Source organism: Vombatus ursinus, unplaced genomic scaffold (genome assembly GCF_900497805.2).
Source record: "Vombatus ursinus unplaced genomic scaffold, bare-nosed wombat genome assembly UNPS02014903.1, whole genome shotgun sequence".
In the NCBI taxonomy this organism is placed as follows: Eukaryota; Metazoa; Chordata; class Mammalia; order Diprotodontia; family Vombatidae; genus Vombatus; species Vombatus ursinus.
In genome coordinates, this window is record NW_020954681.1 from 1,835,699 (window position 1) to 1,852,871 (window position 17,173).

The following is a 17,173-nucleotide window of genomic DNA, read 5'->3' on the forward strand; positions in this document are numbered from 1 at the left end:
AGATTCATAGTTTTAGTTTTCTAAAGAGCTCATTTTTGAGTATTAATGCAAATGTCCACAACAGTTCACTATCATTTTACTGATTTATATATAACCTATATGTGTCTTGAAGGCAAGTTAGCATCCCAGATATTCATTAGATATATTTGTCTTTATTTTTTCTTCTTTGCTTAATCTCTCCTAGGTTTGGATACAAGGACAGTATTTGTCTCATAGGAATATTTCTGTGATATCTTCATTCTCTATTTTTTTAAACAATTTGTGTAATATTATTCCTTTTTCTTTGGTAGAAATGTCAGTATAGCTAGAAACTGATTTTGTTTTGTTTTGTTCTTTTGGTAAGGTGGGTACATTTATGACTTGTTCATTTTTTCCCCTGAGATTGAGCTTTTTTCAATTCTCTTTATATTTTTGTAATACTTTGTATTTCGTATAACTATTCTTCAATTCTGTTGACATTATTTGCTAAATAATTTCTAATAATTTCTTTTACTTTATCTGTTGTGAATTCTTTTTATTTTTTCAATGTGACAATTCAGTGTTCCTTTTTGAGGATTAAAACTAACTACTGGTTTTGTCTGATTAATCTTTTTAAAGTATAACTTTAAAAAGCTTTCATTTATCAACTGAATGTGTTTTTTGTTATCTATTTTGACTCCTTTAATTTTCAGAATTTATTTTTGTGTCTGTTTTCTTATTTGTTGATATTTTTAGTTATTTGTTGCTTCTTTACATCCAACTCTTTGACCTCTTCTCTTTTCTTCTCTTCTCAAAATTCAATTCAAAATTATCTTCTCTTTCAAAATTCTTCATATTTCTCACTTTGAAATTCATGAAGTAAAAGTGAACTGCCTTGCACAAAGATAGATACCAACATAATAATTATAGAAGACTTTAATGTTGTTTTATCTGAGCTGGTCAATCAAATATAAAGATAAAAGGAAATATATAATTAACAAATTCAAGAGGAATTTAAAGTTGAAACTCTCATGTTATATACTGAATGGAAACATTAAAGAATATACATATTCCTTAGCACCAAATGACATAATTATTCTCTTCTCTTCTTTTCTCTTCTCTTCTTTCCTCTCCTCTCCTTTTCTCCTTTCTGTCTTTTTTATGTATTTTGAGCATGAAGTCTTGACCTTTTTTTAAACATTAACTTTTCATTCTTTGCCTTTCCTGTTAGATTTGTCTAGTCTGAAAGGGGCACATTGATATCTCCAACAATTTTTGTTAGCATTTTCTTTAGGTACTTTAGGTACTTAAGTGCCATTGAAAGCATGTTTACTAAGGATTCAAAGTGCCTTATTATCTATGCTGCTTTATGATTTCCTTGCTATGCTAATATGATTTCCTTGATCATTACTGTACCTGAGGTCATAACTACCACCTCTACTTTTTTGGATTGACTTGAGGTAAGATAGATTACAATTCTTTATTTTAACTCTGTGAATCTTAATGTTTCAAGTATTTCTTATAAACAACATAATGTTGGCTTATAGTTTTTAATCCATTCTGCTAGTCTCCTCTGATTTTGGGGGAATTCATGGCATTTGACTTTCATGGTTATGATTGTTAGGTGTGTTTTTTTTTCCCTTTATCATATCCTGATATAATATTTCTTCCCTCTTCCCACCAACCTTCTTCTTTAAAAAGAAACAGGTGAAAGAAAGGTAAAAGGCTCAGTGCTAATAATTTGTAATTGGAGTGGTCTGATACTATTCTTTTGACTTTACTCTTTTGAAACAGCTCACACCCAACTAGCCTCTGATAAACTTGTCTAATTTTGCTGAAAACATCACTATCCTTCCTATCTCTTAGGGTGACTCAAGGCATCCTTGACTCAAATACAATAGAAATTTAATCAATGCTTGCTGATTAGTTGACCCAAATCACTGGTTCTTGACTTTTCTCTATCTCTTTTTAACTCCTGCCCCTAATTTTATGGTACTTGAGCCAAATAAGAAAGAGAAGGAAATCATGTAGGTGTCAGAGGATTTTGGACTGGTGAAGTCAGTGAGATGTTTAATTTGGGCAGGAAATAATTTGGCAATATTTTAGTGAAATTTAACATAACTAACATGGAAATATGTTTAACATGATTACACATGTATAACCTATATCAGATTGCTTGCTGTCTTCGGGCGGGGGGGGAGGGAAAAAATTTGAAACTCAAAATCTTATACAAAATGAATGTTGAAATCTTTATATATAATTGGGCAAAAATAAAATTCTATTTACAAAAAAAATAGTGAAAATTGTAAGAAGAACTTAGACCTAAATACTTGTCAAGATCAATTAATGGATGTTATCTATGTTCCAAAGGTAGGCAGATTTCCCTCCCAAAGGAGAAAGGAAAGGAACTAGATGAACACCTCTCTACACCCCAAGTTGTCAGGGAATGAAGTATTCCTAAAGGAAACTGAAGTAAGGTTTCAGTGAGAAAAAAGGCCCCTGACATGGAAGAGTGAAGACTTGATCTTTATCAGGATGATAGTAAATAAAGGGATAATGTGCAGAGGAGAAAGTAAAAGAGAAGAACCTATATAAAATTAAATATTAATAGAGAAAGCTATACTCTCTGAGGAAAAAGAAGCTATTATACCTAAAAATGTCATAATAGAGCCACACATTCTATCTTTTAGAGTAGTATTAGTTGTTGAATCCCTGTTCAGGGATTCCAAGGCAGCTTTTTGGTGACTTGATAACAGTAGAAGTTCCTGTTGTCTTTCCAGGGATTGTATCTAAGACGTAATAGAAAACCTCTTTACATTTCTGAAAATGGATGGCAATTACCCATGTTTAGTGAAGCAAGGGGCAAGAAAAAATGCTGGTTTTTTTTAAGTTATATTGGAATAAAAATAAGATCAAAGAAGGAATAGGGCCTTGGCTTAAGGTCATTGGGACACTGATAACTGACAACAGAGAGAAAGTAGAGCTTTTCAATTCTTATTTTGTTTCTATTTTTACTCTAAAGGATTATTACCTTTACATGGTAAATGATAGAACCAAAGTGATAAATATGAACTTGAAACCCAAGATAAGTAAGGAAGTATTAATATAGCACTTAGCTGGTCTTAATGAATTCAAATCACTTGAAGCAAATTAATGGCATACTCAGGTCCTGAAAGAATTTGCAGATGTAATGCCTGAGCCACTGCCAGTGAAACATGAAAGTTCATGGAAAATGGGAGAGGGTCCATGAGATTGGAAAATGACAATTTTCTCAATTTTCCAAAAAGGAAAGATAACGGAATTTGTAAACTATAGACCTGTAAACTTGACTTTGACTCCTTAAAAAAATTCTTCAACACACTATGGTTTAAGGAGGATAGTGATAAAGTGATAAGTGTCCAGAGGAGGGCAACCAAAATATTGAAAGTGTTTGAGTTCCTGTTACATGAGACTCAGCTGAAAGAAGTACAATTGTTTGTTCTAAAGAAGAGAAATCTCAGGGCAGACACGATAGCTTTCTTCTAGTATTTGAAGTGCTGTCAGGTGGATACGGGACTAGACATGTCCTATTTGTGCCCAGAAGACAAAACTGAGAGCTACGGGTAGAAGTTGCAAAGAGGCAAATTGAGGCTTGATTCAGGTTGGGGCAAAGGGAGGGATAACTTCTTAACATTAAGAACTATTCAAAAGTAGAATGGGCTACCTTTGGAGATACTTTGTTCTCCCTCCTTTAAAGTCTTCAAGCACAGGCTGGAAGACCATTTACCACTTGTTGGGTATGTTATAGTGAGGATTCTTTTCATATATGGACTGCTAAAATCACTTCCAGCTCTCAAATTCTCTCATTATCTGATCCCTAACTATACAAAGAGGAAACAAATGCATGTCTCACCTATTCTGGAGTCAGGTTTGGTTATTATGATTACACAGTATAAACACTCTTTTGATTTTTTTATTTACCTTGTTAATAGTCATTCTGTATGTTATTCTTGAGCTTGATTGTATGTCATTGTTTCAGCTTGTATGTCTGTAATTTTCAATATTCTTCATATTTGTCATTTTGAAATTCACAAAGTAAAAGTAAACTGGCTTACAAAAAGATAAATACCAACATAGTAAGTATAGAAAACTTTAATGTCCTTTTATCTGAGCTGGTCAAATCAAATATAAAGATAAAAGGAAATACATAATTAACAAATTCAAGGAGAATTTAGAGCCAAAGTCTCATGTTATGTATAAATAGGAACACTAAAGAACATACGTATCCTTTAGCACCAAATGGCATATTTATAAAAAATAGGTTATGTGTTAGGGCACCAGGAAATTATAATGAACTATTTAAAAAACAGATCTATTAAACACGTTCTTCTTAGACAGTAAAAGTAATAAATACTACAAAGGGTACAAACAAAATATACAGACCTACCTAAATGGAAACTTGGTGAAGCATGTTTTTTTCCTCCATATTTTTCTTGCTTTTTCTACAATATGGCTAATGTGGAAATATATTTTTTTATGACTTCATCTGTATAATGGGTATCATTTCTTGCCTTCTCAATTGGTAGGAAAGGGGGTGGATGGAGGGAGAGAATTCAGAACTGAAAAAAACCCCTCTAATCCATGTAAATTTTAGAAGAATTTGATTAGATATGTAAAGTTCTATTACAACTCATACTACAGAAATTATTCTCAAATATTAAAGAAGAAAGAACCCTACCAAACTCAAATCATGAAAGGATAAAGAAAAAAATGTAGTCCAGTGTCATTAGAGAATATTGGTACAAAAATTCTTTTAAAATGCTATCAAAAAGTCTAGAATAGTATGTGTGCATGTGTATTCTGTGTGTGTATATCATATGTGTGCACATATATACACACCTATACAATTTGTGTACAAATATATGTATGTATATATAATATACATATATATGAAGCATTCACTTTGAGAATTATACAGAAGTTAAACAGATGATTTAGCTTTAAGAAAACAGTTAACATAATATTACAAGTAACCAAATATATATTTATTTTAAAGGACACAGAAAATGCCTTGGTGAAAGTACAATGTTCTTTTAACCTAAAAACTCTATAAATCATAGGCAAAGAAGGGTCATTTTATTAAGTTTAAACACACACACATATATGTGTGTACATACATATATATGGATGTATGTATGTGTGTACATACATATATATGGATGGATGTATGTGTTTACATACATATATATGGATGGATGTATGTGTGTACATACATATATATGGATGGATGTATGTGTGTACATACATATATATGGATGGATGTATGTAAAACCAAAAGCTAGCATTATGTGCAATAAAAAAACCATTAAAATCTTTCCCAATAAATACAAAGCTGTCTTCTTCCCCACTGTTAGTTAACATAGTTACAGAAATTGCAGTGATACTAAGATGAAAAAGAAATGAAAGGTTTTCTTGGCAAAGAAGAACCAGAATTCACCCTATTTGCAGATGACATGGAGGTTTATGCAGAAAAACTCAGAGAATCAGCAATGAAACCAACTGAGACAGTTCATAGCTTCACTAATGTAGCAGTATACAACATGTATCTACAAAATCATCAACATTTATTTATAGCAATAACAAAATCCTAGGGGAAATAATAGAAAGGAAAATTCCATTAAAAATAACTATATAATGTATAAAGTATCTAAGAGTCAAGATACTCTGATGATTTCTATAACTACAGTTACCAAAAATGCTTTAAGGAAGTAAAGAATGATTTAAATAATTTGAAGACTATTCATTGCTCATGGCTGAGCTACAACAATATAATAAAAATACAAATAATAACTAAACTAACTTAGACATTTAGTGCTATACCAATCAAACTTACAAGATGATATATTAAAGAGTTAGACATAATAATAACCAAATTCATTTGAAGTAACAAAAAGTCTGAGAAGTTAGGGCAGGGCTAGGGAACCTGCGACCTTGAGGCCACAGATGGCCTTCTAGATCCTTAAGTGCAGCCTTTTGACTGAATCCAAATTTTATAGATTCTGCTAGACACTGTGCTTTGCATATAGTAAGTGCTTAATAAATATTTCATTGATTCATTTATCCTGGTCAGCAGCCTCTATGGATGTTTAACTTGTCAATTACTCCTTAAATACTGCAGCCATATCTATTGAAGACCCAGAAAAGAAAAGTTTTTGTTCCCAATGTTCCTGGCATGGAGAAATGATTCAACATTAGAAACTGATATGAATTTATCAGTGCAAATGACATCTACTTTGCTGCTGCTGTACCCTTAGGACCATGGGGTCCCAAGGGACCTTTCAAACTGCCTTTCAGCTGAAACCCTCCATCTACATTGGCTCCCTCATTGGAATGTGAGATCTTTGAGAGAAGGCACTGTCTTACTTTTTATTTGTATCCCCACTATTTAGAACAGTGCTTTTCACATCATAAATGTAGAATAAATGCTTTATTCATTCATTCATTCAGGTTCCTGCTTTGGCTATAATTTCCTACTTTTCTCCAGGATCTCTCTGGAGGACAAGTTGTACAGGATCTCATTTCATCAGGAATGTAACTTTTATTATGAAACAGATCACAATCCTCTTAAATGTCACGAAGAAAAAAATCAACTTGGCTTTGCACCAACTTTATCAGCTATTTCACCAAATTACTATTTCTGCACCAAAGTGAGATGACTCTGGTCATTTCTGGGATCTACCTTTCATTGTGAAAGTATCTGTATTAGCCTTGAAAATTTGCTGATGGGATGCCCAGGTTTTGAAACTTGCTAGCAACATTACTTTAATCCTGTTTTCTCTTTGTTGTAAGCAAGGGAAAGTACCATGATCACTCTGCTGTCACTATGGCAACCAGGGCTTTCACGTGAACGGCCTTCTCCAGAAAGATGTAAATGTCAGTCCAGACAAAACAAATCTCTTTCATTTCCTCTCATCTCATGTTTGTGCCTTTTACATCATGCATTAGTTCACCAAGTTTCATAGAGGCAATAGGATGTTAGAACTAGAAGGGACCTTAGAGGTCATCCAGTCCAACCTCCTTATTTTACAGATAAGGAAACTGAGACCTCAGTTAAGTTCCCTTATTGAATTTTGTTTTCTTTTTACTGCAAGAGTACTGTGTATCAGTTAGGAAAGGTCTTCTCCATTACAAAAGGGGAAACATACCAATAGCTACATTTTCCCCTAAATCAAGGCCAGGACAGGCTACCTAATAGAACTCTTGGTCTCTGCTCACCTGAGAAAAGAAAACTGGCCCTCAGATTGTTTAAAATATTATAAATTTGCTACTATGCTGTGAGAAAGAATTCATTTGGACCTCTACTCTATTCCAGTCAGTATTAATCAGTTTGCTATGATTCCATAGGGGTAGTTCTATATATTGGGCCCAAGAGCTATGAGCTGAAGATCGTAAGTTCACTTGCTTAATCATAGGAAGCTAACTAGAGGCCCCCCACCCTTGTTTTTCCTTGTTATGGTGACTAAGCCTCGAGTGGCAGGGTGATTCAATTACATGGAAAGTTCCCCAACTTATTTTTGTACCTCTGAACCACTCTCTCTTATCCAACATGAGCAGGTGACCATCTTATGACCACTTAGTGGAGAAGCCCCATGCTTCACCCAACCTGAGACACCCCTCCTCCCCGCTGACATACCATTTCTAACTGTTGCATCACTTTTTGGCCCACGAAGCAAGGTCTATCAGCCAGTGGGATTCTGTACTTTGTATAGCCCCTTTAGAGTGTTTAGGTATCAGATCTGGTATCAAGCCTTATAAAAATAAGGCCTTGGAAGAAGGGGGCATCTCACATCATGAGAAAGATCTGAGGTCCACTTCCAATTAGAGGGGACTATGGACCCTTCAATAAAGTGCCATTGGCTCAGAGCTCTGCTTCAGTCTCTTTTATTGTAGGTTGGACAGTTTTAATTCCCACAATGCCATAATCAATTCATTTAATTATGGCCTATGATTAATCCCAGGCTGGTTTCCTCCTCATATTTGTGTTAGCTAAGAGTTTCAGGAGACGAGCCATCTGACTGTTTTTGCCTGAGCTTCACAGAGTGGCAGCTAGTTAGTGGAATCATCATTGTTCCAGTCACTGGACCTGAACCAGATTTGCTCTTTTCAGAAACTAAATGTTATCTGTTCACACAGGGATGATAGTGTTCTTAGTGACTGAATCAGGCTAATGAAACTTTCTAAAGACTCACTGATAAATTACAAGGCTAGTTGATTTATGCCTAGTAATCACGAGGTGAGTTTTTGTTTTGTTTTGTTTTGGGTTTTTTTTGTATAATCTTTCACTTTGGGTGGGTCAAATCTGGAGACTACATTGTAGCTTAGAAGGTGGTTTGATCAGCATGTAATGAAAGCAAAGAGATGGATTTTCATTTAGGCTATGTCTTTCAAAGCACCTTTCTCCATTCTGGGGACATTTTTTTTCTAATAAGTAGGACTCATGTTCTACAATCCACGCTACTCTCTACCTTTGACTGTGTTAGACATAGTCTTTACTTTGTAGCTCATAGTATCATAGAGTTAGACCAGGTCAAGTCCAATTCCCTTGTCTTAAAGATAAGAAAACAGAGGCTCAGAGAAGTTAACTGACAAAGCCAGGGTCACATAACGAGCAAATGTCTGAGGTGTGATTCAAATCTAGTGATTTCAGATCTAGTGATCTATCCATTGTACCATTTTGTTCAGCTCTACAAGCCACATTTTTGGAGGCACGGTCATTAACAGACTGGAAAGTGGCCAAAGGAGGGCAATTACATTGGTGAGGAATTTTAGGAGCAGCTAGGAAAAAAAAAAACTGGGATGTTTAGCCTTCAGTAGATAAGACTTAGAGAGTATTTGATAACTTTCTTCATGAATATATAAGGCTTTCACATGAAAGAGAGATAAGATTTGTTTTGTTTGGCTGCCGGGGACAAAATTAATATTAGTTCACAGAAGTTTCAAAAGTAAATTTAGAATCAATGAAAGGAAAAACTCCTAAGTGGTAGAACTGTCTAGAAGTAGATGAGGATTGCCTTTTAATGTAGTGTATTTCCACTGACTAGAGGTATTCAAGCAAAAGCTCTCTGACCACTGATCAAGTATGTTATAGGAAGGGATTCTTGTTTAGATAGGAGTTGAAATAGATGGCTATTAAGGTCCCTTCCAACTCTGAGATTCTTTCACTCTCGGGTTCTATCTTAATTTTGAGGGAACAGTGAATGGCCACGACACTCACTCTTCTGCCTTATGTCAGCACTTATGTATGGGATTGATGTTTTTCTTGACCTTAAAGACCATTAGACATGAACTTTGCCTAGTTACCCTATTTTGGACTCTTCTTCAATCTATTCATGTTGAATTTTGAATCAATCAAATCTCAAACACTAATCAGCTAATTCACATGTGTTTATTTGAAACTTATAAAATATTCATATGGTATTATAGACAGAGGTAAATTTCTAGGAGACAGCCTGGCCTCAAAGCCAGACTCTGACACCTACCACTTTTATAGTCTTTGGCCCTGAGTTTGCTCATCTGTTAAAGGAGGGAGTTGAACTAAATGATATTCTGGCACTCAAATAGATGATCCTTATTATAACAGTTAAAAAAACTGCCATTTTAGAAGTCCTTCAAGTTTTCTAAAGTGCTAGAGATTGTCATGTGTGCGTGAGCATGTGTGTATATGAAATCTCATGTGTCCCCTTCCAGCTCTGAATCTATGAGCCTATGATCCTTACAACAGCTATGTGAGAGCAGGTAGTACACACAGTGTTCCTTTTGTGTAAGAGGCTGTTGAAGTATAGAGAATGAAGTGACATACCCAAAATTATGCAGTCGTTAAATCCAGACAGAATCTTGACTTAGACTTAGGTCTTCTGATTCAAAATTGGAAGCACTTCTTTCTATGCTGGATTTTTCTGCCATCAATGTGCTTATAATCTAGTTGGGGAAAGAGAACTCTCATATATGATTCAGAGACCAAATAAAAGCTCAGCTCATTGGTCCAGATTGCAAGTGTAGAAGATACAACTTTAGGCTTGAATATTCAGTGAGGGTGGGATTTTAGCTGGGTCTTAAAGTATGAATAGTATTTAGGCATGTGGCAAAAAGATTTTGAAAACTGGAGTTTGAGAGAACAGCGTAAACAAAGGTGTGACTGAAGAAATAAATGCGGGTGTGGGGGGGCAGCCTACTCTCTAGCCCTGAGTTTTTCTTACTCTGTTATACCTGATCTCTTCTAGTTCTAACATTATATCATTTTATATTACCACAGTGAGATTCAGTGATTGCTGTGAGGTGATGTTTTTACTCCTAAGTATGTGTGTGCGTGTGTGTGTGCGTATGAATGAACATGAATGAATGAGATGGTGAGACATAGTTGAGTACCTTTAACCATTAATTTGGGTGTACTCCAGTGACCTCAGTATCCTAAGGTGCTTCCCTCAATAGAATTTCTTACTTCGGTCAGGTGCACCAATCTGATGACATTTTGACTGATTTTGAGCACATTTATGGGGGGTTGCAGGGAGGAGGGAAGAGGTAGAGTACATAAAAAATCTGGAAAACAAGTGGTGTTACTTTTTGTTATTGTTGAATTCTCTCGCTTGAGGACTTGATCAGTCCAAACAATCAAACTAATTTATAGGTGTTACATGATGTCACATGGTTCATTTAACTATGCCCTCATCTGAAGTATCCTGCTAGAGAGCCTGCTTTACTGTCAAGTCTTAATTGAAGAAATGACTCTTTAGACAGTCACAGTTGTTTATATTGCTATAGCAAAATAGAAAACAAGCCTTCTAGCTCTCAGTCCAGATCTATCAGTAACAAAAAGAAATAGCAGCAAACAGGGGAGCATCTCCAAAGCATGACTGTGGGCACACGGCTATTCTCACCTATTTATTCAACCATCTCTTCACTTATATGAAGATGGAAAACTTGAGGTTTTGAGATGAAGCTAACAATATAGCTGTCATGTATCTAGAACCTGACGGTTGAGTTCACTTCACCAACAAACATTTTGGTGCTGGGACTACAAAGACAAAAACAAACCATCCTCATGGAGCTAAGGTCTAGAGGCAGAAATAATATACAATCAATCTTCAACATTTGAATGTTGACGTTTCACAACTTCAAGCATTTGCGTGATTTTATTAGTAACCTGATTTTCACTTTCATGTTGGCAACTGTGCACATTCGTAGCTATACGCAGTAGAGAAAAAAATGAGTTCAATGCATGCAAGTTTGTTGAGCAGCTGGTATCCTACTAGGTGAAAATTGATCTTATTCATTCTACCTTTGTAAAGAGTTCCCTGTGTATTTGTTGAATATTTTCATTGTTTGCCTTTAAAACTCAATAGTGTGTTACAATTATGCCCCCAAAGTGTAATGCAAATCCTTTGGGCTCTAAGGTGAGACCTTGTCAATGTAGGTGTCTTCCAACAGCAGTGATTAAAGTCCCAGCAACGTCTCCCTTGGTTTTCAGAGGGGAGCTAAGCTGGAAAGGTTTACAGCAGTAAAGTATATGGTACAATGCCCTCACGCCACCATCTGACACAGTGGAAAGGTAAGATTCAGGTTAAAATGTTTCCGTTTCGAGAATTTTACTTGCTGTACAGTATTTATGGTACTGTAGATTTCATGAGTTACAAAAAGTGAGTATTGCCTGAAATCAATGTGTTTTTTTAAATTGAGATATTAGCACAAAAGGTCACAGAATTTTAGGGAATTACTAGTGTGAAAAAAATGTTTTACATGTTGCCAGTTTTATTTTGTATACTGCATTTTATGGGTTATTTCATGGTCACTGTGTTAGGAAAAGTATATGTTATCAGAATTAATGTTTTATTATAAAGAATTGTATGCAGAAAAGTATATTTTCAGTCATCTCTAGCAAAAGATTACAGTTTTTGGGTGGTTGCAGGAATATAATCCCTTATTTCTCATAGGTTCAATGTCAACATTTGCATTTTTTGACTTTTGTACTTTTTTCTAGGAAAGTTACCGCTGTGAAAGTTGAGGATTGATTGCATTTCAATGAATAAGTTGGTTCAAAAGAATGGAAACCAGCATCAAAATAGATGTTCTATTTCTCTTTCATACTCTAAAAAAGAAGTAGTTTTATTTTTTAATAATGGTGATTACATAGTTCCTCACATAATTTCTCCAATTGGATTATCACATCAATTTAGAAAGTAATAGGTACAAGCATTATTATCCCTATTTTGCTATTTGTGGAACTGAGGCTAAAAAAATTACTTAGGGTCACGTGGGTGGGTAAATGGAATGGGCAGAAATTGAACCTTTGTCTTTGATGTCCAAATGCTCATCATGATGCTATGTCGCTTCCCAGGATCTCATGGACTCCGTTCACTCTTTTTCCCCCACTTCCTTTTTTTTGTATTTATTTAGTATTTTATTTTTCCCAGTTACACATAAAAAACAATTGTTAGCATTTGTTTTTAAAATTCTGAGTTCCAAATTCTCTCCCTTCCTCCTTCCCCATCACCCCCATTGAGAAGGCATGTAATTTTATATACATTATACATATGTAGTCATGCAAAACATATCCATGATAGTCATGTTGTGAAAGAAAACATAGAAAAACTCAAGAAAAATAAAGTAAAGAAAAGTATGTTTCAATCTGTATTCAGACTCCATCAGTTCTTTCTCTGGGGATGGATAGCATTGTTCATCATAAGTCCTTCAGAGTTGTCTTGGATCATTGTATCGCTGAGAATAGCTAAGTCATTCACAGCTGATCATCTTACAATATTGCTATTACTTTGTACGCAGTACATTTCACTTTGTATCAGCCAATTCTCTTGATTCTCAATCCAAAGACATTCATAGGACAACAAAGTTGGAAAGAAACTTAGAAGTCATCCAGACCAACTACCACATAAAGCTCGCTATTTTATGAACTGAGAGCTTAGAGAGGTTAAGTGACTGGCCCATGGTCATACAGGTATCGAGTATCAGAGCCAAGATTTGAACCCAGGACTTCTGACTCCAAATTGAACACTCTTTCTACTATATCACATTGCCTTCCATAAAATAGCACCCATTTGAAATATATATATATGTTATTGAATTTTAGCTGATACTTTATTTTATTTTCCTTTCTTTTTCTTTTAGTTCATTACCATTTTAATCTCAGTGACTTCATATTTGAATATGGTTAAATAATCTTTTCCTGACTAAACCTTGTGTAATTGTGTAGTGAAGACCACAGTAAATGGTTAGCCAATCTATTATTAAAGCAGACATTTTTACATTAATACTTTTTAATGTTGATCTTAATAAGTTGCACTCAATACAGTTGATATGTTTACTCTACAATAATTTAAGTGGTCACATTAATCTTGAACTAGTGGCAATATATTTCCTTAGTTGCTCAAATTTCTGTCAAATAGTCAGTCTGTTGCTAAACTTATGTGGGCCAAGACTCACAATTTCTCAACTCTATAGATTATTTTTCCTCTAACTTTGATTTGTGGTAGCATGTCCCATATGCATCCAATGTGCATATAGTTCTGTGATTTGAAAAAAAAATTCTATCTTTTTTCATGCCAAAAGAAAGTAGCTAAACAACTGCTATTGCCTCAAGATAAATTCTGGTTATTTCTGAATCCCTTTAAGAGACCCAATTTGAAAACATCTACAATTCAATTAAAATGTTGGGTGATTCCTTTATGTAAGTGAATACTCTATTTAAAATGCCTTTTATCCTTTATTTTTGTATTATGAATTTATCCTACAAACATAAACATTCTAGTATACAAATAATAAAAAGAATTATTTATGAAAGCATGAATAACTATTTTATAAAATTTGTTTTTAAAGTACTATATTTAACACGATAGTATAAAATTTCCCTAGTTGTGGACCCTTATAAGTTTAATTTTGTCTTCTGTACATTTTTATGTTGTATTGATACTTTTTCCTTTGTCTTTTTTTGCATCACTGTTATGTCCCACTAACTTCCCTCCCCTCCACCACCTGAATTCCCTTCCTTAGCATAAATGAGAATAGTCAAACAAAAAAAAATTAAAACATTGGCCATGTCTGAAAAATGTACATCTCATTCTTCATGTCTAGTCTCTCAGTTCTCTACCACAGGCAGGATTTTAGCTGGGACATGAAGGAACCCAGGAGCAGAGATGAGTAAGAAGAGTTTCAAGCATAGGGGACAGTAAGTGAAAATGCATAGTCCAGAGATGGACATGTCATGAGTAAGGAATAAGCAAGGAGGCCAATGATATTAGATTGCAGAGCATGTTGGGGGGGAGTAAGACATAAGACTGGAAAGGTAGAAGGGGACCAGCTTATGAAAGGCTTTAAAAGCTAAACACAGGATTTTATATTTGCTCTTGAATGCCACAGGAAGCTACTGGAGTTTATTGAATAAGAGGTATACATGGTCAGATGGTCTTACAGGGCTGCCTTATGGAATTTGAGAAAGACTAAATACCATTATTTGTCCTGAGCATAGAATTAATAACCAGTAATTATTGAGATAATGGCTATCAGTTGGGTCAGGTCTACAGCACTTGAAATCACTGTTTATACTTTATTTTTTTACCTCATCACAAAAACACAATTCTCAGGCTTGTGCAAACTGTAGTCATTGCTGAACTGCATTCCCTACTGCTTTCTTTGGTCTAAGATTTCCAAATGTGGGAAGCAGGGTTCTCAAATCTTGAACAGGTACTCAGCATTATAAAATGGTTATTGAATAGGAGGCTAACTTATTTTACCCCATGGAAAATGCACAAGACAAAAATACCAAGTGCCCACAGGACCCTATGAACAAATACAGAAATCAATCACTTAGCTCATCAGCTCCTGTATCAGAAGGGAGTTGAACTTGTTTTGGAGAAGACATCCTGCAGTCATTCCAGTGCGTCCCTGATTCCCACAGAGGGTCCTTCACAGTTTCCCTAAGCCTCTGACTTAGTTTCCCCTGAAAGGCAAAGATATTGACAAACAAACACACTCATTGATCCTGTGTTGTCCAAGTTAACTTATTGGCTTGACTGTTCAAGTAGGACACTTTGCCAGAACCACGCATACAGGCTTCTTTCTTCAAGGAGCATTCTGTTTCAAGAAATCTCTCTCTAAAACAGAGATTCTTAACATGGAGTCTATGAAAGTTTTTCTCCTATTTTTAAAAAATATATTCTTTTAATTACTTGTAAAAACATTTTTTACATTTTTAAAAAAATTTTGAGTTCCAAATTCTCTCCTTCCCTCCCTTTCCTCCCCTCTTAATAAAAAGGCAAGTAATTTGACATAGGTTATATGTGTGTAGTCCTGTAAAACATTTCCATATTAATCACGTTGTGAAAGAAAACACAGAACCTCCCAAACAACAACAACAAACAAACAAGAAAAAGAAAGTTTAAAAAAAATGTCTGCTTTGATCTGCATTCAGACTCCATCAGTTCTTTCTCTGGAAGTGGATGGTATTTTTCATCACAAGTCCTTCAGAATTGTCTTGGATCATTGTATCGCTCAGAATAGCTAAGTCATTCACAGTTGATCATTGTTACAATTGTACCATTATTGTGTACAATGTTCTCCTGACTTCATTTTGCATCATTTCATGTCAATATTTCTAGGTTTTTGTCTCCTAATATTTTGATAATTTTATTTCAATATAATTGGTTTCCTTTTAAATCCTAGGTATACATTTAAAAACATTCTGGGAAGAGGTCCATAGGCTTCACCAGACTACCATGACACACAAAAAGGTTACGAATTCCTGCAAGTTCTGGTTATCAAACTATCAAACTAAGAAATTTTTAAACTTGGAGTTATATATAAGGAGATTTTCAAAGCTGATGCTGCCTCCCAAAAAAATCTCCCTTCTCTGTTAGAAGACTAAATTCCAAAATTACTCTGCTTAGTGAATTACAAATTTCTCTTCCTTTACCCAGGGGAAAAATACCTATATTCTTTAGGAGTCTCATTTACAAGATGCCTTAAGACTCTTAGCTCTAGTTTTTCTATCTACTTATTCGGTTTCCTATTTTTCCCTTTTATTTATCTTTGTCCACAACTGAAAGACATTAAAATTACCTACTATTATTGTACTATGTGTCTGTCATCTAGAAATTCAGTTAATGTTTTTCTTGTGAATTTAGATACTGAGACACTTGGAGCATTTCAGTTTAATGTTGATATTGGTTTATTCATAATGTGATTTCCTTGTTTATCTCTACTTATAAGGTGAATTTTTGTTTTTAAGTTGTATTATAGTATGATTCCAAATTTTAAATTCACTTGGTATATAATAAATTGTTTTCCAGCCCCTCATTTTTATTCTAAATATGTCTGCTTTTTTAGGTATGGTTTTGTAGCAATAGATTTTGGAGTTTTGTGTTCTTATACTGTCGTTCTCTTTCACTTTATTGGATTATTTAATTCATTCACATTTAAAGTTATAAGACATAAGTTTCTATTTTCCTCTTTTTGTTTTTAATGTCGATTTTTTTCTGAAGTAGGATTTTTTTTGGTTCTTCTTTCTCATTGCAGATAGTACTTTTTTTATTCAATTATTTTTGCTTGATCTACTTTAAGGCAGCATTATTCCCACTGCCTCTCTTCCTCTTACCCTCAACCTCCACTCCTCCCGTTCCTTTTTCTTTTTCCCCTTCTCAGTTAGTTAGCTAACTAATAAAATCCTCCTTCCTCTCTTCCCCTTCAACTTCAGTTTTTTTTTCATTTTCTGTACCTTTGTTTTCCTCATTCTCTTCTTCAGTTCTCTGCCTTTGTTGTCTATTCTAAACTTTAATTAGTTTTGTTTGTTTTCACCTTTATCTTTTCGTGTATTTGAGAAAGATATCTTGTAATGCTCCTTCTGTTGTTTTGTCATTATTTTTAACTCCTTACATGTCTTTCTTCTATTTATTTTCCTTTCCCCTCCTAGAGTCATTTTGTTACTTTCGTTTGTTGTTAGCTATATTTACTTACCTTTCTTGTTTGTTGTTTCTTATTCTATTCTGCTTCAAATATGTCTCTTTTATCATTAATGATTAGGCTTATGATTGCAAGGTTTATCATTTTAGGTTACATCTTGAGCTCCTTTGCTTCTTGGAACACATTATTCCATCGGTTTCAAGTGAGTGCAGCATTGGCTTATGTTACTCATATTTCCTTGACTTTATATTTGAAAGTCTTTCTCCTGGTCACT